At 52.7% G+C, this 27,937-nt stretch overlaps 1 protein-coding gene across 3 annotated transcripts in view; it reads left to right on the top strand.

The window, feature by feature from the left end:
* SBK1 (SH3 domain binding kinase 1) overlaps positions 1-27,937 on the top strand; it is a 57,382-nt gene that overhangs the window by 2,729 nt on the left and 26,716 nt on the right. The window contains exon 1 of one of the 3 annotated variants that reach the window (XM_047780232.1): positions 25,860-26,686. The exons of 1 other annotated variant lie outside the window; for it this stretch is intronic. The gene's annotated coding sequence lies outside the window, so the exon portion shown is untranslated. Of the gene's footprint in view, positions 1-25,859; positions 26,702-27,937 lie in introns of those variants that run through there. One more of the 3 variants, XM_047780233.1, reaches the window with a different exon arrangement.

Raw genomic sequence — 27,937 nt, 5'->3', positions numbered from 1 at the left:
GCTTGTTGAATGAATGGATGAATATGATGTGGGGAGTTCCCGCTGCAGCTCAGTGGTTAATGAACCCGACTAGTATCCACGAGGATGTGGATTTGATCCCTGGCCTCACTCAGTGGGTTAAGGATCCGGAGTTGCCATGAGCTGTGATGTAGGTCTCAGATGCAGCTCGGATCTGGTATTGCTGTGGCTGTGGTGTAGGCCGGTGGTTACAGCTCTGATTCAGTCCCTAGCCTGGAAATCTCCATGTGCTATGGGTGTGGCCCTAAAAAGACCCAAAAAAAGAAAAAAAGAAAAAAATGATGTGGGGAGATAGGACATGAAAGCCACTGAGTTGATTATTACAAAAACTATGTACTCCTAGGCTCTGCCCTGGAGACTTTGCGGCCTCGGATCTTAGCCGGATGGATGTGTAATTTTAATCAGCAGCCCTCCATCCCCGCCCAGGTGAGCAACTCATACCTGCAGTTGGTAAATTCCAGAAGGAGATAGAGATGGACCTTAGGGTCAGAGAGCCATGAGATCCTGCCCTCTTCCCTCACTCCCCCCATCCTCCCCCTCCAACTCTGGGGACACCTCTCTTAGCGCACACCCCAACCCCCCCACCCCCCCGCTTCCTGCCCTGGTGACCTGGTGGCTTGTGTTTGCCGAACCCAGTCTCCTTCTCAGCTGGTGGGCGCTGGCCCTTTAAGGCCTGGAGAGGGGACACCGCCAGGCCCGGCAGAGGCAGTGACCACAGGTGCCAGGTGGTGAAGCTAAAAATACTGAGTGATGTGGACGCCCAGGCTGCAAGAGCCAGCCCGCGCTGGCGGGGAGGGTGGGACGGAAGGCTCTGGAGTGTTTCTTTCCCACTGCAGGAGGGGCCGTGGCCAGTGCGGTTTGGTGGGGTCACCTTGGGGGTTTAGAGGAGCTGTCCCCCACCCCCACTCCTCTCAGCCATTCCCCAGCCCCTGGAAGGTGCCAGAATTCACTCCCGATGATAGCTGCCGTGGCATTTAGCAGCCCCAGGGCGTGCTAATTCTGCTGCATCCTGTTTCTTGGCAACTCTGGGGAAGTCATTCCTCCTCTTTGGGCCTCTGTAAAATTTAAGAATTGGACTTGCCAGGGTGCTTATAGGAACAGAGAAGTAAGAGGGATGCAGGCGACCCCTTTGCTCATTCGTGGATTCCACAAATTTTGCCCGAGGCCTCTCAGGGATTGGATGCTGAGGCCACCAAGATGAACATGACATGGGCACGTCCCTGGAGGAGCCCAGCCAGGACCCCCTGGGACAGTGGCAGGCAGTGCAACGAGCTGCGATTGAGGTGTGAACACTGCGCCCTCACCATCGCAAGATGATGCAAGAAGCCGCACCTCGGGGAGCACATCTGCATTTGATGACAGCTTGTCCGCAAAACCATCTTCCCATTTGCTGCTTGATGTGGAACTAAGGCGAGGCTCGCTGCCTTAACAAACGAGCCTGGACCCGCGTGGCCTCGCAGGGCAGAGCCACCTGTGCTGCTCCTGCAAAGCCCAGAGGGGGCTGGAGACTGGGGGAGACTTCTCTACTCAGTCTTTGGGGGACCCAGGCTCCTCCCACCCTGTGACACTGTCCTCACGTGGGGCCTCCCAGGAATCCATGGCTGGATCCTCTCTCTGCTTCCACTGGCAGATGAAGCAGAAAGAGGGTGTTGATCACATGAAAGGGTTTTCTTCTCTTCTACCCACACTCCTTGGCCAGAGTCGCTAACTGCAAGAGAAACTGGGAAACGTAGTCCTGTTGTGAAAATGGTACAATTGGTATCCGTGAGAGCACCTGGCACGGAGTTGGTGCCCAGCGTGTTTGTGAGGAATGCGTTCGAGCATTCTGCGGATGTCACCGAGCACCCTCAGTGGACGAGAACTAGACCCTGGACAGTGAAAATACCCATCCTGCTCTCATTGGGCTTTTATGGAATGTGTCCGACAAAACACAAGTAAACAGGAGTTCCCCGGTGGCCCAGTGGGTTAAGGACCTGAGTTGTTGTCCCTGCTGTGGTTCCAGAACTTTTGTATGTCAGGAGTGTCACCAAAAAAACCCAAGTAAACAAAGCAACTTTGAATTCCTGTGGTGGCTCAGCAGGTTAGGAACCTGATAGTGCGTTCATGAGGATGCAGGTTCGATCCCTGGCTTCTCTCACTGGGTTAGATCCAGCGTTGCCGCAACCTGTGGCATAGGTCACAGATGTGGCTTGGATCTGGCGTTGCTGTGGCTGTGGTGTAGGCTGGCAGCTGCAGCTCCAATTCAACCCCTAGCCTGGGAACTTCCATATGCTGCAGGTGCAGCTGTGAAAGAAAAAAGAAAATGGAAAAAAAAAAAATGAGGAGTCCCCATCGTGGTGCAGCAGAAACGAATCAGACTAGGAACCATGAGGTTTTGGGTTCAATCCTGGGCCTTGCTCGGTAGGTTAAGGATCCAGTGTTGCTGTGGGCTGGGGTGAAGATCACAGACGCAGATCTGGCATTGCTTTGGCTGTGGTGTAGGCCGGCAGCTGTAGCTCCAATTGGACTCCTAGCCTGGGAACCTCCATATGCCACAACTGCAGCCCTATAACAAACAAACAAACAAAAAACCCGAATAAAATCATACTTGTTTAAAACCCACTGCTGGAATTCCCACTGTGGCACAGCGGAAATGAATCCAACTAGTATCCATGAGGACACAGGTTCAATCTCTGGCCTTGCTCAGTGGGTTAAGGATCCGGCACTGTTGTGAGCTGCCGTGTAGGTCGCAGATGTGGCTCACATCCTGCATTGCTGTGGCTGTGGTGTAGGCCAGCAGCGGTAGCTCCAAATCAACCCCTGGCCTGGGAGTCTCCATATGCCGCAGGTGTGGCCCTAAAAAAAACCAAAAAACCCACTGTTAAGGAAAGAACCAGAGGGATGGGGAGAGACATCCCACTTTGAAGGAGGATGGGAGGTAGGGACAATTCTTCTGAGACCTCAGGAATAAGGAGGAGCTGTGGGCGGAGCTGGGGGAGATGCATTCCAGGTACACAGCACTAGAGGTAGGGAAGTGCAAGAAAATAGCAGGTCAGGGTGGCTCTGAACCAGGGAGTGATGGGGCGAGTGACATGGGTGGTGGGGAGAGACAGGAATGGGTTAGATCACATGGGCCTTGGGGGCTATGGTGAAGAGGGTGGATTTTATTCTGGATAGGACCGAAGAACCTTTGGAGGCTTTTCAGTGGGAGAAAGGATGTCATTTCTTTTTTCTTTTTTGGCCCCCTCAAGGCATATGGAGCCCCCAGACCAGGGATCAGGTCCGAGCCATAGCTGCGATTCATGCCACTGCTGTGGCAAAGCTAGATTCTTAACCCAGCGTCCCAGACCTGGGATGGAAGCTGCGTCCCAGCTCTGCAAAGACCTTACCGATCCCGTTGCACCATGGCAGGAAGTCCATAGACATGTGCATTTTTTCTTTTAAGGGCCACACCTGGACGTTCCCAGGATAGGGGTCCAATGGGAGCTATAGCTGCCAGCCCACACCACAGCCACAGCAATGTAGGATCCTTAACCCCCCAAGCAAGGCCAGGGATCGAACCTGCATCCACATGGATACTGGTCAGGTTCTTAACCCACTGAGCCACAACGGGAACTCCTCAAGGGAGGATTTGATGCAAAGAGTCTGGAGCTCAATGCTGGTTTGACCTTGGCTGGCGACGGCGAGGGGCTCTCCTAAGCGGCAGCATGAAGACAGCACTGAAAGCCGGGAGGTCACGCTGGAGAGAGGGGGGACAAGGAGAAGCCCCAGCGTGGAGCCCCGAGAAACTGCAATGTTCAGATCACGTGGGGGAGACGCTAATGAGAGCGGAGGAGACTTAAAGGAGGAGGAAAACCAGGGGCGTGCATGGGCAGCCGAGGAAACCAAGAGATGAGTGTATCAAGGAGGAGAGAGGTGGACAGCTGGCTTCAATATAAAGATGCTGCACAGCCAACAAAAAGGAAAACAGATTCAGCAGCACAGAAGACGAAAGTGACTTGGATAGAACCTTTTATGGGAGTTCCCTGGTGTCTCCCTGGGTTCAGGATCCAGCATGGTCACTGCTGTGGCTCAGGTTACTGCTGTGGCTTGGGTTCCATCCCTGGCCCGGGAACTTCCACATGCTGTGGGTTGCGGCCAAAAAAAAAAAAAAAGAGAGAGAATATTTTGTGAGGGGGCAGAGACAGAGCAGGTATGAGCGATAATGGATTGAATACACATACGTAACTCTCTGTGTCCTGAAACCTCATTAAAAAGAAGTGAGTGGGATTCGTAAGCGACCTGAGAAATTATTGGATCCTCTGTATCAATGGGGTTTTTTTGGTTTTGGTTTTGGATTTCTTTTTTTTTTTTTTTGCTTTTTAGGGTGGCACCCACAGCATATGGAGGTTCCCAGGCTAGGGGTTTAGGCGGAGCTGCAGCTGCAGGCCTACACCACAGCTCACGGCAACGCCAGATCCTTAACCCGCTGAGCAAGGCCAGGAAGCGAACCTGCGTCCTCATGGATGCTAGCAAGATTCATTAATTGCTGAGCCCCACAAGGGGAATTCCTCCTATTTCAATGGTTCTTAAATCCAAGAGACCCAGTACTATTTTTTTTTTTTCCTTTTTTGGCCATCTTGAGATATATGGAGTTCCCTGGGCCAGGGATCAGATCCAAGCTGCAGTTTTGACTTATGCTGCAGCTGTGGCAATACCAGATCCTTAACACACTGTGCCAGGCAGGGACTGAACCTTCGTCCCAGGGCTCCAGAGATGCTGCTAATCCCCTTGCACCACAGCAAGAAAGCCTCACTCTGTATAGGAAATATTTTGCAGTTTGTCTTTTACTATCTGGAATTAGAATTGGTGTATAATGTAATTTACATACATGATAACAACAACAATTCAATGTCATTACTGTGATAAAAGGAGAAATAAGGGGGCAGTAAATGATGAGAACATGGGAGTTCCTGCCGTGGCTCAGTGGTTAATGAATCCGACAAGGAACCATGAGGTTGTGGGTTTGATCCCTGGCCTCGCTCAGTGGGTTAAGGATCTGGTGTTGCTGTGGCTGTGGTGTAGGCTGGCGGCCACAGCTCCGATTAGACCCCTAACCTGGGAACCTCCATATGCCGCAGGTATAGCCTTAAAAAAGAAAGAAAGAAAGGAAGAAAGAAAGAAAGGAAGAAAGAAAGAAAGAAATGGAGGCGTTCCTCCTGTGGTGCAGTGGGTTGAGAGCCCGACTGCAGCCCGCAGGTCGCTGGGGAGGTGTGGGTTCAATCCCCAGCCTGGCACAATTGTTTAAAAGATCTGGCATGGCCCGGAGTCAATCCCTGGCCCAGGAAATTCCCTCTCCAGAGGGGGCAGCCATAAAAAACAAAAACAAGAACAAACTGATCATCTTACTGACAAAAAGTCCAACACAGATCTCCCTGGGCTCAAATCAAGATGTTGACAGGACTGATCTAGGAAGCTCTTTCTGGAAGCTCTCGAGGAGAATCCATTCGCTCATCTTTTTTCCAAGGTGCCCTTTTTCCAGAGGGCCCCTCCCTCCAGCAAAGTAGCATCTCTCTAAGCCCTGCTTTTCTCATCATGCCTTTCTTGGGCCACAGCTGGGAAAGGCAAGCTGCTTTTAACGCCGTGTGCCATTAGATCAGGTTCACCTGAACAAGCCAGGATTATCTCCCCATCTCAGGGTCCTTCGCCTTAATCACACCTGCAAAGTCCTTTTCCTCCACAGAAGGGAACACGCTCCCCCAGGTTCCGGGGTTTAGGACGCAGGCATTTTGCGGGATGAGAAAGGCTATTATTCTGCCTCCCTTGGTGTGAATCAGCAAGAACTAATACACAGAATGAAGGAGACAATGTCAGCACGATTTTGGAAGCTGGAAAGCAGAGGAGCGTGCGGTAAGCGATGCAGCCCAGGTGAACTCGAACTTGGGCCTAAGATAAACCGAGGGGCACCAACCACAGTTTCCCGCACAAAACCCTGGAAGGGCCCCGGTGTTACTGGGACGAAGTACCCCCTGGAAATGGGAGTAAAGCTGGGACCCCAAACAGGAGGGTTGGTCTAAGATGCGCGTTAATTCTCTGAGGTTTCTTTCTCTGCTCAGGCCCTCCCCCGCCCTGACAAAGAATGAAGGCTTATTCTCCAGAGAGAATAAAACCCAGGGTCTCTGAGAACATGATGGAGGATCTTGTGAGAAAAAGAATGTGTATATAGGAGTTCCCGTCGTGGCTCAGTGGTTAACGAATCTGACTAGGAACCATGGGGTTGCGGGTTCGATCCCTGGCCTTGCTCAGGGGGTTAAGGATCCGGCGGTGCTGTGAGTGGTGGTGTAGGTTGCAGACGCAGCTCGGATCCCGTGTTGATGTGGCTGTGGTGTAGGCCGGTGGCTATAGCTCCAATTGGACCCCTAGCCTGGGAACCTCCATATGCCGCAGGAGCGGCCCAAGAAATGGCAAAAAGACAAAGAAAAAAAAAAAAAAGGTGTGTATATATATTTGTGTGTGTGTGTGTGTGTGTGTGTGGTTTGTGACTGGGTCACTTTACTATACAGCAGAAATTGACAGAACACTGTATAAAAATCTTTAAAAACAAAAAACAGGAGTTCCCTTCGTGGCTCAGCGGTTAATGAACCCAACTAGGATCCGTGAGGATGCAGGTTCAATCCCTTAACCCACAGGATCCTTAACTCAGTGGGTTAAGGATCTGGCGTTGCTGTGAGCTGTGGTGTAGGTCACACACGTGGCTCGGATCTGGTGTTGCGATGGCTGTGGTGTAAGCCGACAGCTGTAGCTCCAATCGGACCCCTAGACTGGGAACCTCCATATGCTTTGGGTGTGGCCCTAGAAAAACAAAACAAACAAACAACCCCAAAACAAAAACCAGGGTCTCTGAACCAAGGACAGGGCACACTAAGGATGGAGGAGGGAGGGGAGGGAGGTTCCCTACCAACCGGAGAGATTATTTGAAAATTGCATCCTGAATGTGGGGAGTCCTAACCTGACCCCATTACCTGGGGTCTCCTTCCCCCTCTCGGCTCCCAGAACAGTGAGGTAGATTTAAATTCTTCAGGCAGGACACTGCAGAGTTTATTCCCTTCCTACTCTCCCTGTAATCGCAAATCGTATTCTCTTTTTTCTTTTTCTTTCTTTCTTTTCTTTGGCCACCCCTGCAGCACGTGGAAGTACCTGGGCCAGGGATTGCACCCGTGCCACTGCAATGATGATGCCAGATCCTCTACCTGCTGTGCCACAGGAGAATTCCACGATGGGTATTTTCTTCTTGCTGTTCTTTCATTTCCTATTTTAATTTTCTTTTTTCCCTGCATCGTTTCTGTTTCCTCCATTTTTTTTTAAGTCTGGTTTGGTAATTATTTCTTGAACATTTATTATATGAAAATTACTGTCTTAGGCATTTGGGAGTACAGGCATGTGAAGACAGAGGGTTGTTTGGTGGATATTTTAGGACACTCCAGATATATTAGGATGGAGTTCCCGTCGTGGCTCAGTGGAAACGAATCTGACTAGTATCCATGAGGATACGGGTTTGATCCCTGTCCTCGGTCAGTGGGTTAAGGATCCAGTGTTGCCATGAGCTGTGGTATAGGTTGCAGACATGGCTTGGATCTGAAGTTGCTGTGACTGTGGCATAGGCCAACTGCTGTAGCTCTGATTTGATCCCTAGTCTGGGAATTTCCATATGCCGTGGGTGTAGACCTAAAAGGCAAAATAAATAAACAAATTTTTAAAAGATATATTAGGATGCCAGCTGAAAGATCTTTCTGTGAAGACTCTCAATTATCATCTCATTTGTTTCCTTTAAATCTTGTGAGAGGAATTCCTGTTGTGGCTCAGGGGTTAACCAACCAACTAGTATCCATAAGGACATGGGTTCGATGCCTGGCCTCGCTCAGTGGGTTAAGGATCCGGCATTGCCGTGAGCTCTGGTGTAGGTTGAAGACGTGGCTCGGAACCTGCATTGCTGTGGTTGTGTGGTGTAGGCCGGCAGCAACAGCTCCAATTCGACCCCTAGCCCGGGAACCTCTGTATACCTCAGGTGCAGCCCTAAAAAGACACACACACACACAAATCTTGTGAGAAATGCAGCGATTTTCAAAGCCAGTAGTTCTTGATCATGGCATGCAGCATCTTAATGTGGGATCTCAGTTACCAGACCAGGGACTGAACCCGGGCCACAGTGGTGAAAGCTCTGAATACTAACCACTAGACCACCAGGGAACTCCAATTTTTTTTTCCTCTAATTTTTCCCCCCAATTTCCTCCAATACAATTTTTTTCTGTTCATATTCGTTCTCTCTTTTATCTTAGCATCTGACTCTCCAAAAACGGCTACCTAAATAGGTCAGCCTTAGGAATTTCTCAATGAAACTGCCCAATGCAAACTCCCTGTATTGAACCCCTGAGTCGGCCAAAACCCCTCCATGCAGCCTTAGGGCTCCTCAGCGACTAGCTTGTATAATCTGTATTTATATATTCTTTGATGGAGACATAAAGATCATGGAGTTCCCTGAGAGCTCAGTGGGTTAAGGACCTGGCATTGTCACTGCTGTGGCTTGAATTCAGTCCCAGGCCCGGGAACTTCCACATGCCATGGACATGGCCAACAACAACCACAAAAATGACATAATTATTGTGAAATGCAAAAGTCTTAAGCAGTCAGTTTAATGAATTTGGACAAATGCATACACCTGTGTAACCACACTCAATCAAGATATTACCTCGGCGTTCCCGTCATGGCGCAGTGGTTAACGAATCCAACTAGGAACCATGAGATCTTGGGTTTGATCTTTGGCCTCGCACAGTGGGTGAAGGATCTGATGTTGCCGTGAGCTGTGGTGTAGGTCCCAGATGCAGCTCGGATCCCGCGTTGCAGCTCCAATTAGACCCCTAGCCTGGGAACCTCCATATGCCGCAGGTGCAGCCCTAGAAAATACAAAAATAATTAAAAAAAAAAAGATATTACCTTAGTCCCCCTTGTGGCTCAGCAGTAACAAACCTGACTAGTATCCATGAGGACACAGAGTCGATCCCTGCTCTCGCTCAGTGGGTTAAGGATCTGGCATTGCCATGAGCCGTGGTGTAGGTCCCAGATGTGGCTTGGATCCCTAGTTGCTGTGGCTGTGGTGTAGGCCGGCAGCTGAAGCTCCAATTCGACTCTTAGACTGGGAACTTCCACATACCGTGGGTGCGGTCCTAAGAAGACCAAAAAAAAAAAAAAAGATAGTGCCATATGAGGTAATATATTCATGGTTTCATCACTTCCCAGTCAATACCCAACACAGACGAACGGAGGCAACCACTATTCTATCAGCTTTTTAAGTCTCTTAAATATGAGCAGATAACCAACATCAGAGAAAAACCTCAAATAGGAGAGGCAGGACAAAAACAAGTAGAAAAACAGAATTTAGAGGAAATAGAATATACAAGCAAAAGAAAACTCAAAATAAAACCATTATGACTCTCTTTAGAGATTTAGGAAAATATATTGCAACTATGAAATAAAAATTAGATGCTATTTGGAAAAAAACAAAAACAAAAACAAAACAAAACTCTGAACAAAAGAGTCCTGAGAAGTCAAAACTATCGCAGCAGAAATGGAAAACATTGAAAAGCGAACAAGAGGAGTTTCCTTTCAGCTAAGTGGGTTAAGGATCCCACGTTGCCACTGCTGTGGCTCGGGTTGCTGCTGTGGCACAGGTTTGACCCCTGGCCTGGGAACTTTCTCATGCTGTGGGTGTGGCCAAAAAAAAATGAAGTGGAAATGAAAGTAGGGGCTGCTCCTGTTTCTTGATTCTGAACTGTGGGTGTGTTTAACTTAAAATTAAGACTGTATTTACAGGAGTTTCCATCTTGGCTCCGAAGTTAACGAACCCAACTGGCATCCACGAGGATGTGGGTTTGATCCCTGGTCCTGGTCAGTGGGTTAAGGATCCTGCGTTGCCGTGAGCTGTGGTGTAGGTCCCAAATGCGGCTCGGATCCCGTGTGGCTGTGGCTGGGGTAGAGGCTGGCAGCTGCAGCTCCAATTAGACCCCTAGCCTGGGAACCTCCATATGCCACCGGTGCAGCCCTAAAAAAAGACAAAACAAAACTGTATTGACAAAAGGAAAGCAGTGACAGCAGTAAGAACCAAAGAGAAAGTGGGAGTTGGTGGAGCAGAGATGAGAAACCAGCCCCATCAGGAAGCTTTACTGTGGGGGGGGGGGCGTCTAAGAATTCGGGTGCAGATGTGTAGTGAAGAAGGACAAGCCAGAGCCTGAGCTGGGGGGACGATCCTGGAGAGAGGAGGATGGGGGAGGAGAGGGGAGGGAGGGGAGTCCCCAAGAAGCCAGGGCCCAAGGGAGGGGTTGGCCTCGGGAGACGGGCTTTCCCACAATGGAGCTGCTGAAATAAGTGAGGAGTCAGGAGCCAGGTGAGTTTGTGCTTCCACGACGGGAGCCAGTGGACCTGCATCGGATCCATCTGTTTTTCCAGGCAAGTGGGAGCCATGGTTTGAGGAGAGAGGAGAAAGGGGGAAGGGTCGTCCCAGATGCTGCCACTCGGTGGGGGGGGGGGGGTGCGGGGACCAGCAGCATCCGTACCATCGGGGGTGGGAGGGTGGGAACTGGTTAGATATGCTGAATCTCAGGCCTCGCCAAGATCCTAGGAGATGCACAGGCAAGTTCACGTTCAAGGCGTTCCCGTTGCAGCTCAGTAGGTTAAGAATCTGACTAGTATCCATGAGGATGCAGGTTCGATCCTTGACCTTGCTCAGTGGGCTAAGGATCCAGTGTTGCCGTGAGCTGTGGTGTAGGTCAAAGACCCGGCTTGGATTCCACATTGTGGTGCAGGCCAGCAGCTGTAGCTCCAATGTGACCCCCAGCCTGGGAACTTCCATATGTCACAGGTGCGGCCCTACAAAGAAAAAAAAAAAAAATTGAGAATCACTGCTCAGAGGGAGTGGAAAAAGGCACCTGGCAGGCACACTGGGGCTGTGGGGCGGCAGTGAGTGCCCCTTCGAGACCAAAAATTGGAAGGGGGAGTTCCCATCATGGCACAGTGGTTAATGAATCCGACTAGGAACCACGAACTGCAGGTTTGATCCCTGGCCTTGCTCAGTGGGTTAAGGATCCGGCGTTGCCATGAGCTGTGGTGTAGGTTGCAGACGGGGCTCGGATCCTGCATCGCTGTGGCTGTGGCATAGGCTGGCGTCTACAGCTCCGATTAGACCCCTAGCCTGGGAACCTCCATATGCCATGGGAAGCAGCCCTAGAAAAGGCAAAAAGACACACACACAAAAAAAATTAGAAGGGAACCTCCATATGCCATGGGAAGCAGCCCTAGAAAAGGCAAAAAGACACACACACACAAAAAAAAATTAGAAGGGAACCTCCCAGCCTGGTGTGCGACCCTCAGAGCAGCACTGGTTCATGCTGTGCAGGCAGAGGGCAGGCGATGGCTGGCCTTTTTCCAGGCAGGTCCTCCATCAGGAAAGCTGGGCAGAGGAGTGGGGGCATTTCCAGGGAGCAGCCATGGCAAGGGTGTTCGGAGCCCAGGCAGAGCGTTATGGACCATCACGGCAGAAGGGGCTGATGGGCCAAGAGAAAGTGATGCTGGCAGGGGACTGTTGGCCTTGATAGATCAAAGAGCTGCTGCTTATGGGTACCAGAGCAATGGATGAAGGGGATGGAAGGGAGAAACACAGAGGGGGGGAGTCCAAATAGAGATCTCAGAGGGGGTAGGGGTGCAATTGCAAGCTGTAGGGTGTGAGCCTCAGAGGCCGAGGGGAGAGGGTTAAGGTGACAGGAAAGGCCAGAGAACCAAGGGTGTGCTGAGATTTCCTCCACCCTCGCCTCTAAGGTTTGTACCCAGAAGACCTAAAGATGGTGAAAGAATGGAGTTCCCACTGGGGCTCAGCAGGTTAAGGACCTGATGAGTACCCATGAGGATGCTGGTCCAATGCCTGGCCTCACTCAGTGGGTTAAGGATCCAGCATTGCCGTAAGCTGCTGCTCAGATCTGGCATTGCTGTGGCTGTGGCATAGGCCTGCAGTTACAGCTCCGATTTGACCCCTAGCCTGGGAACCTCCATAAGCTGGGGGTGTGGTCCTAAAAAAAAAAAAAAAAGGTGGTGAAAGAAGAGACTGATTCATTTGTTCTGGGTGTGGCCTGGGCATCGGGATTTTTAAAAACTCCCCAGTAGATTACGATGTGCAGCAGAGTTTGAGAACCATGGGTGTAGACAAGGAGACACAGGATCTGACAGAGAGAAAGAGACAGGGGGGCAACAGGAAGGTTGCCTGAGGCTGGAATGGCTGGTGGAGCCCGACCAGGGAAAGGGGCTTCAGAGGAGCAGCTGGGTAGGCGTCGCGTGTCCTGGGTTGTAGGTGAGAAGGTGGAGATGTTGTGATCTTCCCCTGGAGAACTAGAGAGTAAACGCGTGGGTGTACGTTGTGTGTGCGTTGGGCGGGTGGGGGTGTCAGCGCTTATAAGTGAGACAGAGACAGACGAGACCAGCGCCTGGCTCGCTCATCGTCTGTCCTGCACTGCGGCAGACTTGCCACTAGAGGGAGCGCCGCGCCCGCACATGCAGGGCTAGCCCAGCAGGTTCCATTTGTGCTTCCACCTCTTTTGCTGACCGTTTCTATCTTCAAAGTTCAGGTTCTGCAGCCGCATAGCCCTGGGGTTAACGCCAGGTCCCACTACTTCTAGGCTGTGTGACTTTAGTCAGTTACCCGACCGCTCCGTGACCCACTTTCGTCCGCGGTTCAGCGGGCATGGCGATGGCCCTGACCTGAGATGATTCGCAGGATGAATGAGGTCACGCCTGTGAAGCACTGCTGCCGCACTGAGGAATGGCTAATCCGACCTGACAGTGGAGGAGGTCTTGCCTCCGCCTCTGTCTTTCTCTGCTTTTGCAGCCCCTGCAATCCTGCCCTACCCAGCCCAGATCCAGGGTGAGAAATGGAAGGTGACTTCTGGACTGGGGGAAGAGCAGAGGCTGGGGTGGGGATGGCCTCCGGCAGGCACAGCCCTGGCTGAACTCCACCTTTTCCTGTTCAGTCTTGCTGGTTCTCTCGTTTCTGGAGCAAACCTCTCCCTGTGGCTCGTTCCTGGCCGTGGTCTCATCCTCCAAGCCTCCTTCTGCACCTGCAGGTACCCAAGAAATTAGCAGCTGCCCTTGCCTGGCAACCACATCATCCCCTGATGGATGTCACTGCCTGTACCTGAGAGGCTCAGAGGGGGGTACCTCTTCCCAGCCATTCTCCTAACTGCCCCTGCTCCTGCCCAGCTTCTGCCCAGACCAGCCAAGAGCTGACCTCCGAGGCTACACCCCAGGTGGTGTCTGCATTCCCAGGTTTGCCAAGACCCCCGGTGTGGATGTTGCAGTGGGCAGAAGGCTCACAGAAGCAGCCCTTCTATCCTATCCTTGGTCCCTCCCCCCCCCAAGGACAGAGCCTGCCTGACTTTTGAAAAATGATTTCAAAAATATTCTGCCAAGGAGTTCCCGTTGTGGCTCAGTGGGTTAAGAACCTGACTAGTATCTATGAGGAAGCTGGTCTGATCCTTGACTTTACTCAGTAGGTTAAGGATCCAGGGTTGCCATGAGCTGTGGTGTAGTCATAGACGCAGCTCGGATCTGGCATTGCTGTGGCTGTGGCATAAGCTGGCAGTTGCAGCTCCGAATTGACCTCTGGCCTGGGCACTTCCATATGCTGCAGGTGCAGCCCTAAAAAGAAAAAAAAAATGCCAATATTTTAAAAATCAGGGCATTATAGCTTAGGATCCAGATTTCCAGCTTCTCCTGAAAAATTGGAAGCTCTGAAAAAACCCGAGTTCACATTCCCACAATGACAGCAGTGGGCCACTGGGGATAGGGACCACCATTCAGATGGGCCAGGGCTCTCCAGATCACCCTGTCCCCACCCAAGCCATGTTCCCCCATTCACAGTCCCTCCTTGGTTCCTGTGGGCATCTCAGTGTGTGACCCTGTGAAAGGAGACCTGTTCCTAAAAGGCTTCATGTAAACATGTCTAGGAGTGCAGCTGCTGGCCCAAGGCAGGCAGGAATGCAGAGGTAGGAGGGTGGGAAGCCCTAGAAATGAGAGCAGACCCTCAGGGGCCAGGAATCCTTGGGGACCAGAGAGCTGCTAGTGTCCTCCACTTTTGGTGGAATTCCATGGTCCAGGGGCTGAAGGCAGACTGAGCATGCGAGTGCACGCCTCCCCGTGTCCGCTCCATCAGCAGATCCTGCCACTTCTCATCACCTATATTCCTACCGCCTGGTCTGCTGCCATCTTCTCTCCCCTGACCGGGTACAGGAGCCTCCTTTCCTCCAGCCTTGTCTCCTCTGTCTTCCCCACAGCAGCCAGAGGGAGCCTATTAAACCTATAACACGCTGCATCCCTCCTCTGCTCAAAGCCCTCGGAGGATGCCCCCTCCAGTCAAAGTCAATGCCAAAGGCTTACACTGACCTTGAATGGACTGTCGCCATCACCTCTTGTCTCCTCCCGTGAGCCATCAAAGCCCTCGTTGTTCCGCAGCATCCTAAGCACACACTCTGACCTCAGGGCCTTTGCATTGGCTGTTCCCTCTGCCTGGCCCCCCCATAAATCCCTCCCCCCTTCATATCTGCATGCCTCCCTTCCTCCCTCACCTCCTTCAAGTTTTTTGTTTTTTGCTTTTAAGGGCCGCACCTGCAGCATAAGGGAGCTCCCAGGCTGGGGGGTCCCATCGGAGCCGTGTCTGCAACCTACACCACAGCTCACAGAGACGCCGAATCCTTAACCCACTGAGTGAGGCCAGGGATCGAACCCACATCCTCATGGATTGTAGTCAGGTTGGTTTCCCCTGAGCCACAATGGGAATTCCCTCCTTCAAGTTTCTGCTCAAATATAACCTTCTCTCTGAGGCCTTCCCTGTACACCCCGTCCCCTCCCTGCTTTATCTCTTTCCTCCCTCGGATTCCTTGAAGCATCAGCCCCTACTCATGTGCCTGTTTGGCCTCTTCTCCCCTGACCGCAATGGATAAGGGTGAGATTTTTCCATTTTGTTCATTGCAGACAATGGGTAGCACCTAAGAGATACTCGATAATATTCGGTAATTGAGTGGATGAATGAGCAAGAAGTGAAGTGAGGGCAGTAACAGAACTAAGGAAGCAGAGTGGCCTTAAGGATCCAGTCATATTATATGTGTCACCCAGGGTGTGACCGGCGTCCTCACACAGGGCCCCAAACTTGGGCTTTAGTGCTCCGTGGGTGGCACCTTGCAATTCTTAATCATTTCATCTTCGAAGTGCATGTGAAGTCGTTTTCATGATGGAGGGAGTTCCCGTTGTGGCTCAGCAGTAATGAACATGACTAGGATCCATGAGGATGCAGGTTCGATTCCTGGCCTTGCTCAGTGGGTTAAGGATCTGGCGTTGCCGTGAGCTGTGGTGTCGGTCACAGACACGGCTCGGATCCAGCATTGCTGTGGCTGTGGCACAGGCTGGCAGCTGTAGCTCCAGTTTGACCCCTAGCCTAGAATTTCCCTATGCTGCAGGTGCTCGCCCTAAAAAAATATATGAAAAAATAAATAAACACTACGGAGGGCTGAGAGAGGAGGTTTGGTCGAGAAGAAAGCTTTTCTTCTGCTTTCTGAACAAGAAGCCCTGCAGTGTGTAGCTGGCCCTGGTGTCAAGGACACACAGCACACAGATGGTAAGTGCTCTAGCTACGGGCGCTGTTATTACTCAGGACTCCATGATTAGAGGGAAACAGGGCCAAGCAGGAGAAAGCCTCCAGGGTCCTGGGCCAGCTGCTGGCCTCCCAGGCGACTGGCCCAGCCCAGGAAGAGAACATTCCCCTGCCCTCCCCGCCACCTGCCTCGCGCCTGTGCCCTAAGCAGTGGCTGAGGATGAGCCAGGACGCACCCCTTCCATCAGGGGTCCAATTGGAGCTGCAGCTGTTGGCCTACGCCACAGCCACAGGCACACAGGATCCAAGCCACGTCTGCAACCTACACCACAGCTCACGGCAATGCTGGATCCTTAACCCACTGAGCGAGGCCAGGGATCGAACCCGCAACCTCATGGTGCCTAGTCGGTTTCATTTCCGCTGTGCTCTCACGGGAACTCCTTTTTTTTTTCTTTCTTTTGTGTGTGTGTGCTTTGCAAATTTAAATGTGGAGTACGTGTGGGCGGCAGCCATGGTTCCCGACCTGTCCCAGGGGTTGTTGTGGCTGCCCCGCAGCGTCCCTGGGTCCAGGCTCTTTCTCTGCCTCCATCGCCCCAAGTGTTCAAAGGCTAATCCAGCTTTATCCCCTGAGGGATGGGTGACAGAGAGAGGACGAGGCCTCCAGCGTGACTTCAACCCAAGCGTCAATAGCAGGCATGGCCCTGGTGAGGGCGCCACACCCTAACGGTAACTTCAAGCCAGACCCTGTGGGCAGTTGCCCACTCTGATGGTCACTGTAGGTCTTAGCAGTGGCCTCAGTGGCCTCAAAGCTCAGCAGTGGCTGCAGATTTTGGTGACAATCAGGAGGCGCAAGGCACTTCATCCCCCCTCCCTCCATCCTGGCTAAGCCCCCAGGTCTCCTGAGCCACTAGGTTTTGAGCCATTCTCCAGGATCCACTTAATTAGCCAAGCTCATTAACTCCCACAGGCTTCTCCTCCCCACCTAATTAGCTGACTTAATTAGGGCTTGCAGGCCTGGCTCCACCCAGCCCCCTCCTGCTCCAACCCTGCCCACCTCCTCCCGGCCAAGCCTCCATCATCAGGCTGGGAACGGAGGAGGGAGGGGCTGCCCCCCACCCCCGCCACCACCCAGCACAAGGCCTCCTCCCTGTGTCCCTCCCTCCAGTCTCAGGCCAGCACAGAGCCCCTCCGGGCAGCAGCCCACAGGCAAAGGAGCAGAAATTGGGAGAGAGAGGTGAATGGGGAGAGGAATGGAAGTGAGATGAATGGAACCAGGTGTGAGAGGAGAGGATGGCTGTGCCGGATGGGCTGGACAGCCCAGTGGTTAAGGACCTGGACAATGGAGCCTGCCTGGGTTCAAGCCCCAGCTAGCATGTGAATCTCGGCATCTCCTTGCCTCCCTGCATCTCAGATACATAAGGAGAGTGCCCATAGCAGAAAATTCTTGTGAGGTCTAAACAAGCTAATATGTGTAAAATGCTTAAAACTTGGACAGGCACAAATCTGTTAAATAAGGGGGTGGTGGCGTTCCCGCTGTGGCTCAGTGGGTTAAGAACCTGACTAGCATCCATGCGGATGTGGGTTTGATCCCTGGCCTCACTCAGTGGGTTAAGGATCTGGTGTTGCCACAAGCTACGGTGTAGGTTGCTGATGCAGCTCGGATCCCACATTGCTGTGGCTGTGGTGTAGGCCAGCAGATGCAGCTCTGATTTGACCCCTAGCCTGGGAAATTCCATAAGTCGCAGGTGCAGCCATAAAAAGGAAAAAAACCCACACTTACACACAGTGTAGAGCTTGGGGGTGTAAGTGACAGAGACCCAAGTCCAGCTGACTTAAACACAAAAGGGACTTTACTGGAACTAGACTGCTGGAAAGTCTAGCGTCTTCAGGTGTGGCTAGATCCAGGGGCTCAAATGATGTCACAGGGATTCCTACATTATCCATCTCTTGGTTCTGCTCCTTGCTATGTTGGTTTCTTCCTCTGGGAGGTTCTCCCTGGTGGGAGCATCTCCAGACTTACGTCCCATCCTTTTTCAGTGTGATGGAAAGAGAGTTCTCTCTCCCCTATTGGCCAGAATGGAACACAGACCCGCCTCAGAAACAATGGCTATGGCCAGGGGGCTGCTGTACGCCATTGGTGGGAGCTGAGACCCCTAGAGCCAAACAGGCAGACCCCACCTTCAGAACCCCCAATGAGCAGGGAAGGGTATGTTAAGGAATGTGGGTCCTCCAAAGAAAATTGGGGTTCTGTTGCTAAAAGCAGGAGGACAGGTGATGCTGGGTTCTTACCCACTTGGCATCGCTGAGCATCCGGAATTCCCTGGTGGCTCAGTGGGGTAAGGATCCAGCATTCTCACTGCTGCGTGGGTTCGATCCCTGGCCCAGGAACTTCCACAAAGTGGGAGGGATAGGCGGGCAGCAAGCCAGCCCCAGGGCCCTGTGGTATTTGTGGCAGACACGATCCGCTCCTTGCATATCCCTGGGCCCCTTTTCGACTACCTGTCAGCGCCCCCGCCCCTTTTCCTGAGTACCTTCTCTGCTCCAGCCTCCTCTGTTCACAGCCATAGCACTGCCTGTCCCTCCCGCCCCCCGCTCACCAATGACTGGCGGGACCTGGGATATCAAACAAGGTCAGTGGATGCTGGTGCCTGTTTGAACTGTCTCTGAGAACTCAGCAGTGGCTGTGGCTCCAGGTGCGTGCAGTGCTGAGTTGCTTGATAACACACCCCCTGTCACTGGCCTCCTGTTTCTTTACTCCCCAATCTGAGATCACCTCCCCACCCCACCCCCACCTCCCCTGCCAAACCACCTGATCTCACATCCCTGTCTCAGGGTCTGTTTCTTGGGAAACCTAAACTAGGACATCATTAGAGCCAATCCCCCAGGGATGCACACGAGGCAGCACTTGCTTCCTTCCTAAGGTTTACGTTCTGGGGGCTGGCTTTGGTGACCCATCGCTGCGGAAGGAGCAGGGACTGAAAGGGCTCTGGGTTAGGTTGCTTCTCTTCTGAGGATTTCCGAGGATGCTCCCTGGTCCCCTGCCGTAAGCCTGGCGGGATGAGGGCAAAGATCTCTCAGATCCTTACTCCCCAGTGTCCCAGAGAAACAGCCACATCCAGCCCTAAGGACCATAAGCATTCAGATCGGCTGTGAGCCCGAAGTCCTGGCGGCAGGGGGGCCAGGGACCAAAGGTCCTCCCATCCCGATATTTCTTACAGAACCAATGGAAAGATCATCTTAGCTAGTCCTTAGACCTGGCTTTATTTTCTTTTCTTTTACTTTATTTTATTTTTCATCTTCTTAGGGCCACATCTGCAGCATACGGAAGCTCCCAGGTTAGAGGTTCAAATTGGAGCTGCAGCTGCCGGCCGGCACCAGAGCCACAGCCATGCCAGATCTGAGCTGCATCTGTGACCTACACCACAGCTCAGGGCAATGCCCAATCCTTAACCCACTGAGCAAGGCCAGGGATGGAACCTGCCTCCTCATGGATACCAGTTGGGTTCTTAACCCACTGAGCCACAGCGGGAACTCCTGATCTGGCTTTAGGAAACAGATATCATGGTGGAAATGTTTTCTCTGTCTCTCTCCCTTTTCAAGACCCCATTTAAAAACCCTTCCACTGAGTAATTTTTCATTATTTTGAAAAAAAAGTGAAAGAAAATAGAGGAAAGCATAACCCTGCTCATAGCCGCAACTAGAACCCACGTTAACATTTTCTCATATTTATGTCAGATATTCCCAATAAAATAGGAATAAGCTATGATGGATAGAGATCAATTCCCAAGTTCTGCCCCCCATCCCACTTCCTAGATCCCGTCTCCAGGGGCAACCACAGACTGTCCTCTCAAATCCGTTGGCATGCTTTCAGCTGCAAGGGACAGAATTCCCTTCAAAGCAGCTCCTCGTACAGCTGAGCAGCTCTGCCATGTCATAAAGAAGCAGGCTCTTCCCTCTCTGCGCTGGTGTCACTCTGAACTTCCCATCATCAGTGGCATCCTGCTGGCTGTGGTCGCAGAGTTGTATTCGGTCACGGGAGGTGGGGATCCCATCAGGACTCTTGCTGGAACAGTGTTTCACACTTCAAAACATCTCCTCCAAAAAGGTATGAGGCAATTCAAAGCTCCATCACCTCCAGCTGCCATGCACCCTGGGCTGCACTGCCGTCTCCTTTCTGATCCATTGTGGGTTCAGGAGGATTTTTTTTTTTTTGTCTTTTTTGTATTTTTAGGGCCATACCCACGGCACATGGAGTTTCCCAGGCTAGGGGCTGAATCAGAGCTGTAGCTGCCAGCCTACACCACAGACACAGCAACGCCAGATCCAAGCCAGTCTGCCACCTACACCACAGCTCACGTCAATGCTGGATCCTTAACACACTGAGACCCACGGCCTCATGGATACTGGTTGGGTTTGTTAACCACTGAGCCATGACAGGAACTCTCAGCTGGATTCTTGGTTTTCCTTAGCAGCTACAACTTGACATGCGTCTCCCAATGGCCTTGAAAGCTCCCTCTCCTGGCTGTGGGCACCTTCTGTACTTTTGCCCAGAATCTCATTGTCTTCAGCATCCTAAGCCTGATCAGCTCTCTGTCAGTCACCAGTGCCACCAGGGTCCCCGATCATGCTGTATAAGCAGGTCACCAGCAGCAAGGTCCTGGGCAGGATGGTGGCCATTAGGGGATGAGGTTCTTCCTGTACAACAAGACCATCGAGGAGTTCCCTGTCGGCTCAGTGGGTTAAGGATTGGCACTGTCACTGCAGTGGCTGGGGTCACTGCTGTGGTGCATGTTCAATCCCTGGCCCAAGAACTTATAAATGTCATGGGTGTAGGGAAAAAAAAATTTTTTTTAAAGACCACTGTGGATTTCCCGTTGTGGCGCAGTGGAAACAAATCCCACTAGGAACTGTAAGGCTGCAGGTTCGATCCCTGGCCTTGTTCAGTGGGTTAAGGATCTGGCGTTGCCGTGAGCTGTGTAGGTCACCAACATGGCTCGGATCTGGCATTACTGTGGCTGGGGCATAGGCTGGCAGCCATAGCTCCGATTAGACCCCTAGCCTGGGAACCTCCATATGCTGCGGGTGGGCCCCCCCCAAAAAAAAGACCATTGTCATGCAGACCAACAAGCTGGTAATGTCTTCTCCCTGTGGTGACTGGGTACAGACACAATAAGGAGCATCATAGAACAGAGAATACCCCAGGGACATCCCCAAATGCCATCATTGTTCTATAAATGGAGATGATCAATATGACCAAGGCAATGCCTTTATTTATGTTTATTTCCCCAATACAGTTTTTTTCCTACTGTACAGCAAGGTGACCCAGGTACACATGCATATATACATTCCTTTTTCTCCCATTATCAGGCTCCATCATAAGTGACTGGACATAGTTCCCAGTGCTACACAGCAGGATCTCATTGCTCATCCATTCCAAAGGCAATAGTCTGCATCTGTTAACCCCAAGCTCCCCAGCTATCCCACTCCCTCCCCCTTCCCCTTGGCAACCACAAGTCTCTTCTCCATGTCCATGATTTTCTTTTCTGTGGAAGGGTTCGTTTGTGCCGTATATTAGATTCCAGATGTAAGTGGTATCATATGGTATTTGTCTTTCTCTTTCGGACTTACTTCACTCAGGATGAGAGTCTCTCGTTCCACTCAGGCTGCTGCAAATGGCATTGTTTTGTTCTTTTTTATGGCTGAGTACTATTCCATTGTGTATATATACCACATCCTCTTAATCCAATCATCTGTTGATGGACACTTGGGTTGTTTCCACATCTTGGCTGTTGTGAATAGTGCTGCAATGAACATGCGGGTGCATGTGTCATTTTCAAGGAAAATTTTGTCCGGATATATGCCCAAGGGTGGCATTGTTGGGTCATATGGTAGTTCTATGTATAGTTTTCTAAGGTACCTCCATACTGTTCTCCATAGTGGTTGTACCAGCTTACATTCTCCACACCCCCTCCAGCACTTGTTATTTGTGGATTTATTAATGATGGCCATTTTGACTGATATGAGGTGGTATCTCATGGTAGTTTTGATTTGCATTTCTTTAATAATCATCGATGTTGAGCATTTTTTCATGTGCTTGTTGGCCATCTGTATATCTTCCAACCAAGGCAATATCTTAATGGAGATTCTCAGTACAGCTGATAGAGTCACCCAAACTTAAAAATTTGCTCTCTCTCTCTCTCTCTCTCTCTCTTTTTTTTTTTTTTTTTTTAGGGCTGTGCCTGCGGCATGTGGAGGTTCCCAGGCTGGGGGTCTAATCAGAGCTACAGCTGCCGGCCTATGCCCTAACCACAGCAACACCAGATCCGAGCCACATCTGCGACCTCACCACAGGTCACCACAAACTTAAACAATTTGAAACATAGTATAGGAGTTCCCATTGTGGCTCAGTGGTAATGAGCCCGACTAGGATCCATGAGGACTTGGCTTCCATCCCTGGCCTCGGTCAGTGGGTTAAGGATCTGGTATTGCTGTGGCTGTGGTGTAGGCCGGCAGCTGCAGCTCTGATTCGACCCCTAGCCTGGGAACTTCCATATGCTGCGGGTGCTGCCCTAAAAAGACAAAAAAAGAAAAGAAATGTTATATAGATTCTAGAGGACAGGAACTACTGTGATTCCTTCCCTGCCCTCCACCCCAACAGTAACAGAAACTTCTGACATATCAATTAATATAAAATGCAGCCAGGGGAGTTCCCGTCATGGCGCAGTGGTTAACGAATCCGACTAGGAACCATGAGGTTGCGGGTTCGGTCCCTGCCCTTGCTCAGTGGGTTAACGATCCGGCGTTGCCGTGAGCTGTGGTGTAGGTTGCAGACGCGGCTCGGATTCCGCGTTGCTGTGGCTCTGGCGTAGGCCGGTGGCTATAGCTCCGATTCAACCCCTAGCCTGGGAACCTCCATATGCCGTGGGAGCGGCCCAAGAAAAAGCAACAACAACAACAACAACAACAAAAAAAAGAGAAAAAGACAAAAAAAAATGCAGCCAGGGAATTCCCTTCGTGGCTCAACGGTTAATAACCCAACTAGGATCCATAGGTTGCAGGTTCGATCTGTGGCCTTGCTCAGTGGGTTAAGGATCTGGCGTTGCCGTGAGCTGTGTTGTAGGTTGCAGACGTGGCTCAGATCTGGCGTGGCCGTGGCTGTGGCGTAGGCCGGCAGCTGTAGCTCTGATTCAACTTCATAGCCTGGGAACTTTCATATGCTGCAGGTGTGGCCCTTAAAAAAGACAAAAAAAAAAAAAAGGCGGGTGGGAGTTTCAGAGTTCCTGCTCATGTGTGGTGTCTCTGCAGCATCAGGTCACAGATTGGATCCATGGCCCAGCACAGTGGGTTAAAGGAGTTGCCACAGCTATGGTGTAGGTTGCAATTGCAGCTCAGATCTGATCCCTGGCCCAGGAACACCATAGGCCTTGGGGAAAAGAAAAAGAAAAGTTTCAACAAAGCCAGCGAAGAGTCCTGGATCCCAGGTTGCCCATCACAGAAGACTTGTATCTCCCAGGAACTGGGCTTTAGAGTCTCTGCTCAGTTATCAGCTGAGATGGGCTAAAGGGAAGCAGAGGAGCTTCCTCTGCTTATAGGAACCCTATAGACTCCACAGCTGCCGCCCTCAGCAGTCACCATCCCTGCACTCAGAGATCTGGGTGGTGCATTTTCCTGGCTGCTGCATCCCACCTGTTGTTGTGCTATGTGGATGCCAATGAGCTTTTTTTTTTTTTTTTTTTTTGCATTCTCGACATATGGAGATTCCCAGGGTAGGGGTCCAATCAGAGCTGTAGCTGCCGGCCTACGCCACAGCTACAGCAATGAGGGATCCAAGCCACGTCTGCGACCTACAGCACAGCTCATGGCAAAACCAGACCCTTAACCCACTGAGAGGCCAGGGATCCAACCCAAGTCCTCGTGGATACTAGTTGGGTTTCGTTAACCACTGAACTCTGCCAACAAGCTCTGAAGAGGGAGGTTAGTGGAGCCAACTATAGCTCCCCTCCCCACTGCTGTACTTGATCTCAGGAACATACCTGGTACTCACCCCTTCCCCCCACCACTATCCATTCTCAATTATCCACACCATCAACTGTCACCTTGGCAGGTCTTGATGGGTCACCTGGTGGTGTGACCCCAACACTTCAGTCCTAGGGATCTAAACTCTTGGTTATCATAACCCAAGGATCACTGGATTCCACATGTATTTCTGCCTGCTCCCACTTTGTGAAGGCAGCTCTGCCTTCTTCTCATAACTGATCAGGATACTTCTAGTAGCTTCTAGTAACTAATCAGGGTTAATTACTACATCCAGGATAGCAACTCCTCTTCTTGCCTGCTGGTCCCAGAGCACGTGGAGTCCAGAGTGCCCTGGCAGCAGCCATAGCTTAAATTTTAATGGAACCTTTGCTGTGTCCCTTGGTAAGAGTATCCCCCACCCCCCACTTTGGGGACCAGGGCTTCCCACCCTGCAGAGCTCAAGGTGGGGAGATTTGATTACCCACAATGCATCTGGCAAACCTCCGCTAATCACAGCTGTGGGAATCAAATACACAGTTGAGGAATCAGGGGTGGTTTCTCCAGGAGGTGGCCTTGAACACATCTCAGGCTGCGAGCATCTCAAGGCCTGAGTCTACCTCTGCCCCTCCCTAGGCCTCAGTTTCCCCATCTGTAAAAAGAGGACTTGCTGTCTAAATTTGAACGTAGCTGCCAGCCAATACAGCTACAGCAATGCCAGATCCAAGCCACATCTGCGACCTACACCACAGCTCACAGCCATGCCGGATCCTTAACCCACTGAGCTGCTCCAGGGATGGAATCCACATCCTCTTGGATACTAGTCGGGTTCTTAACCTCCTGAGCCACAGCAGGAACTCCTGAGACTTAGATTTTTTTCTTAAAAGTTTAGGTAGAGGTTGGAGGGAGACAAGGTAGGAAGTAAAGCAATATTTTCCCTAGCAGGGGTTGCAGACGGATAGCCCATGGACTAGATTTGGCCCCCAAGAATGTTTTATTTGGCCTATTCAGTATTTTGGAATTTAGGGAATTCGTTTCAAACATTTAAAAGCTGGAAAATGTTTATGTTACAATGTAGATTTCCTCCTTGAGAAAAATCATCTGTCCACACGGGCCCACAATGCTCTAGGTTGCTTCATCTCCACCGTTCCCCTACCTTACACCTGACTGCAGTCACTCCTTTACATGACCTATAAGAATTTGAGTTTGCCATCCTTGGTTCTAAAAGTTCTAGAAATGGGGGCTGGGGGGGGTGTTGGGAAGAGTGTGCTGGGTTGACTAATAGAAGGCGCAAGGGGTGTGAGGGGCTTTCTCTTTAGGGAAACCGCCTAGGTAAGGCTGAGAAAGAGGTCCTGGGAAGATGAGCTGTCCCTATCTCATCTCCATCCTCATCCCCCACACTTCCTTCCAGGCCACCAAATTCCAGTTACCAAACAGATAATGGTCCTTCATTCCTGGGGAGTGAGTACCTTTGCACATGCTGCTCCCTCTGCCTGAAATCCCCTTTCCTCCCTCCTACGTGGCAAGCACTCTGCAGCCCAGCTGCCACTCATGATTAGCCACTGCCTTTTAATGACAGGGGTCAAAAACGTAACGTCGGCTGGACATGACCCTCGAGGCTTCAGTTTACGACCTCTTCCCTGCGTAGACAGTTAGTTCTCTGAGGTCCTGCTCTGTTGGATGGATGGATGAATGGATGGACGGACGGACGGACGGATGAATGCATATCCAATTGCACAGCTTGGATGTTTCCCTCCTTGAAAAAGACACAGGCTCCGTCCCCAAAAGAACAGACTGGGACAGTCTGGGGCAGTCTGGTCCCGCAGGGGCCGGGAAGCTGGACCAGGTGACCCTCTCAGACTCCCCCGTGTCCTCGCTAACCTCGTTCTCGCCCCCTTGTGGGCTCTGACCTAGAAAAGATGGGGGTGGGAGGAGGGAGAAGCATCCCACGGGCGCTAGGACCCAGCGCGGCCGGAAGGCGGGGTGGGGGCGCCGCGCGCCGCTCCCTCCGCGCGGGGAGAATCTGCGCCCCGCGGCGCGCGGCGGGAGGGCGCGGCGGGAGGGCGAGCGCGCGGCGGGGCTTGTGCGCGTGCGCGTGGGCGCGCGCCAAGTGGGGCGGACAAAGGGGCGGGCGGCGGCGCGCGAGCCGGAGGGCGGAGCCGCGGGCCAGGCGGGCAGGTGCGCGCAGGCCGGAGGGCGGAGCCGCGATGCCGAGATGGAGCTCAGCCCGGGCGGGCGCCGGGACCGGGGCCCGAGCACCAGGCGGGGCGCGAGCCGGAGCCGGAGCCGCAGCCAGAACCCGGACCAGGCCGGGGTCCGGGACCGCCGGGCCGGGCTGCTCGTAGCGGCGGCGACGGAGCCCCCCAGCGGTTGAGGGGCTTCCTCCCAGCTCCTGCCGGTGGCCGGGACTCAGCAAGCCCCCGCAGCCGGGGAGCGCGGGGATCCCCCGACCACATCCAGGACCGAGAGACCCCCCCTAGGAAAGCGGGTAGCCCCTCCAGATCCAACAGAGTGACTCCTCAGCTGGGAAAAGCGGAGACTACCTCCGTCTTCAGAAGAGAGCGACCTCCCTGCAGTACCGCGAAGACTCCCCCTCTTCAGTCTGGGCCCCCACAAGACCTAGAACGCAGTGACCCCCCCCCCGTCTGGGATTGTGGGGATCCCTTTTCAAGATCCTGGCCATCACAACTCCACACCTCAAGACACGAAGACCCAGCTCAGAACGCCCCTAGATCAGGGGTCTTAGACCACCCCCCCCCCGATTCCGGCGCTGAGAACCCCCAAATCTAGGGACCCGAGGACAGCAAGCGCTCTTCCTCACCAGCAAGAGGCCTCGGGGACCACCCCCACCCCCACCTCAAGGCTCCAGAACCGGGGGCGACTGAGCCCCTCGCGGCGCCCTTCTCATCCCAGCCCTTGGTTGTGGCGCCCTGAGCCCCCCGGGCCGGGCTGACGACGGAAAACCGAGACGGCGCCCAGGCCCCCTGCCGCGGCGTCCCCGCGGCCCCAGCCCAGGTAAGCCGGGCCCAGGTGAGTGGCTGCCGACGTCCCTAGCCCCGCAGGTGGGGAGGGAAGTATTGGGTGCGCACTGCCCCCTCCCCAGCGTCGCCATGGAGCTGAGGCTGAAGGACGTCTCTTTGTGTCTCGCTCGGAGGAGCCGCCCCCTCCTCCTCTCCCCTCCCCCACCCCACACCCTGGCCTTGGGGCTTGGGCGCAGCTTCCTGGCCCCGCGGGGCAGTGGTGGCAGAGCCCCTGGCGCCGGGGAGAAGAGGGTGGGGAGGCCACCCCCCAAAATGTGAGCGTGGATCCTCGGTCCGTGAAGTATATATACCCCTCCCCCCGAGGCTAGGCGGAGTTCTCAAGTGAAGTCCGTCTTGGGAAGAGAAGATCTGGGGTGTCCACAGGTGAGGGAGCCTGCCGAGCGTGACCCCAGGGTGATGGCTGGGGGTGTGGGTGCGTGTCTTTGTCTGTGAGAAGCAGAGAAGGGGTGTGTTTGAGAGAATGGGTGGGATTCCCTTATTTTCTCTGTGATGCCACTGCCCCCCACCCAGGCTAGTTGGCGGGGTGCGGGGGTGGGGTCTTCCTCTCCGGTCCATACTTTGTGCTCCCTGCAGGACAAGGAAGGGACAGATCCTTTTCAAAGTGAGGCGCTGGTTTCTGGGGAGGGAAGTCTGGATGAAGAAGCCATTTCAGGTCAGGGCACCTTTCTGTCCCCATGTGCCCCAGGGACAGCATACCCAAGGCCCTCCCTTCTCCTCCTGACCTCTAGAACACCCCAGGCCAAACCTCAGGCGCCGTCAGTGTGTCCTGGACTACCAAGGGACCATTCTAGGTTGTTGCTTTAGCTTTCTAGGCGGTGTACAAAGCACTGCCCTAGCCTGGCCCTCGGTGAGGTCCTGAACCCCAGCCCTGCAGCTCTTGGGAAAATGAGAGACCCAGGGCATGGTTTATCCTGAAATTCTGGATCCGAGGTTCTGAGAAGGAGCTGGACCGAGCTGAGGGAGCCACCCTGGGCTGCTAGGGTTTCCACCAGCTTCTTTTTCTCTCTGAGCCCTCTGAAGGCAAGCAGTGATGCTGAGGCAGGTAGGACTCTGGGTACAGGTAGCCTCACCAGGAGTTCCTTTGTTCACTTAGTCATTCAACAACACTTTAGCTCGTGTGTGTGTGTGTGTGTGTGTGTGTGTGAGTGTGTGTGAGAGAGAGAGAGAGAGAGAGATGTGCCAGGCACTGGAGTCAAGGTCCTTTCTCCCACTTTGTCCCAATCTC

Source organism: Phacochoerus africanus, chromosome 5, assembly GCF_016906955.1.
Source record: "Phacochoerus africanus isolate WHEZ1 chromosome 5, ROS_Pafr_v1, whole genome shotgun sequence".
NCBI classification, from domain to species: domain Eukaryota; kingdom Metazoa; phylum Chordata; class Mammalia; order Artiodactyla; family Suidae; genus Phacochoerus; species Phacochoerus africanus.
The sequence above is the reverse complement of the archived record's forward strand: the minus strand, read 5'-3'. Positions and strand labels throughout refer to the sequence as shown.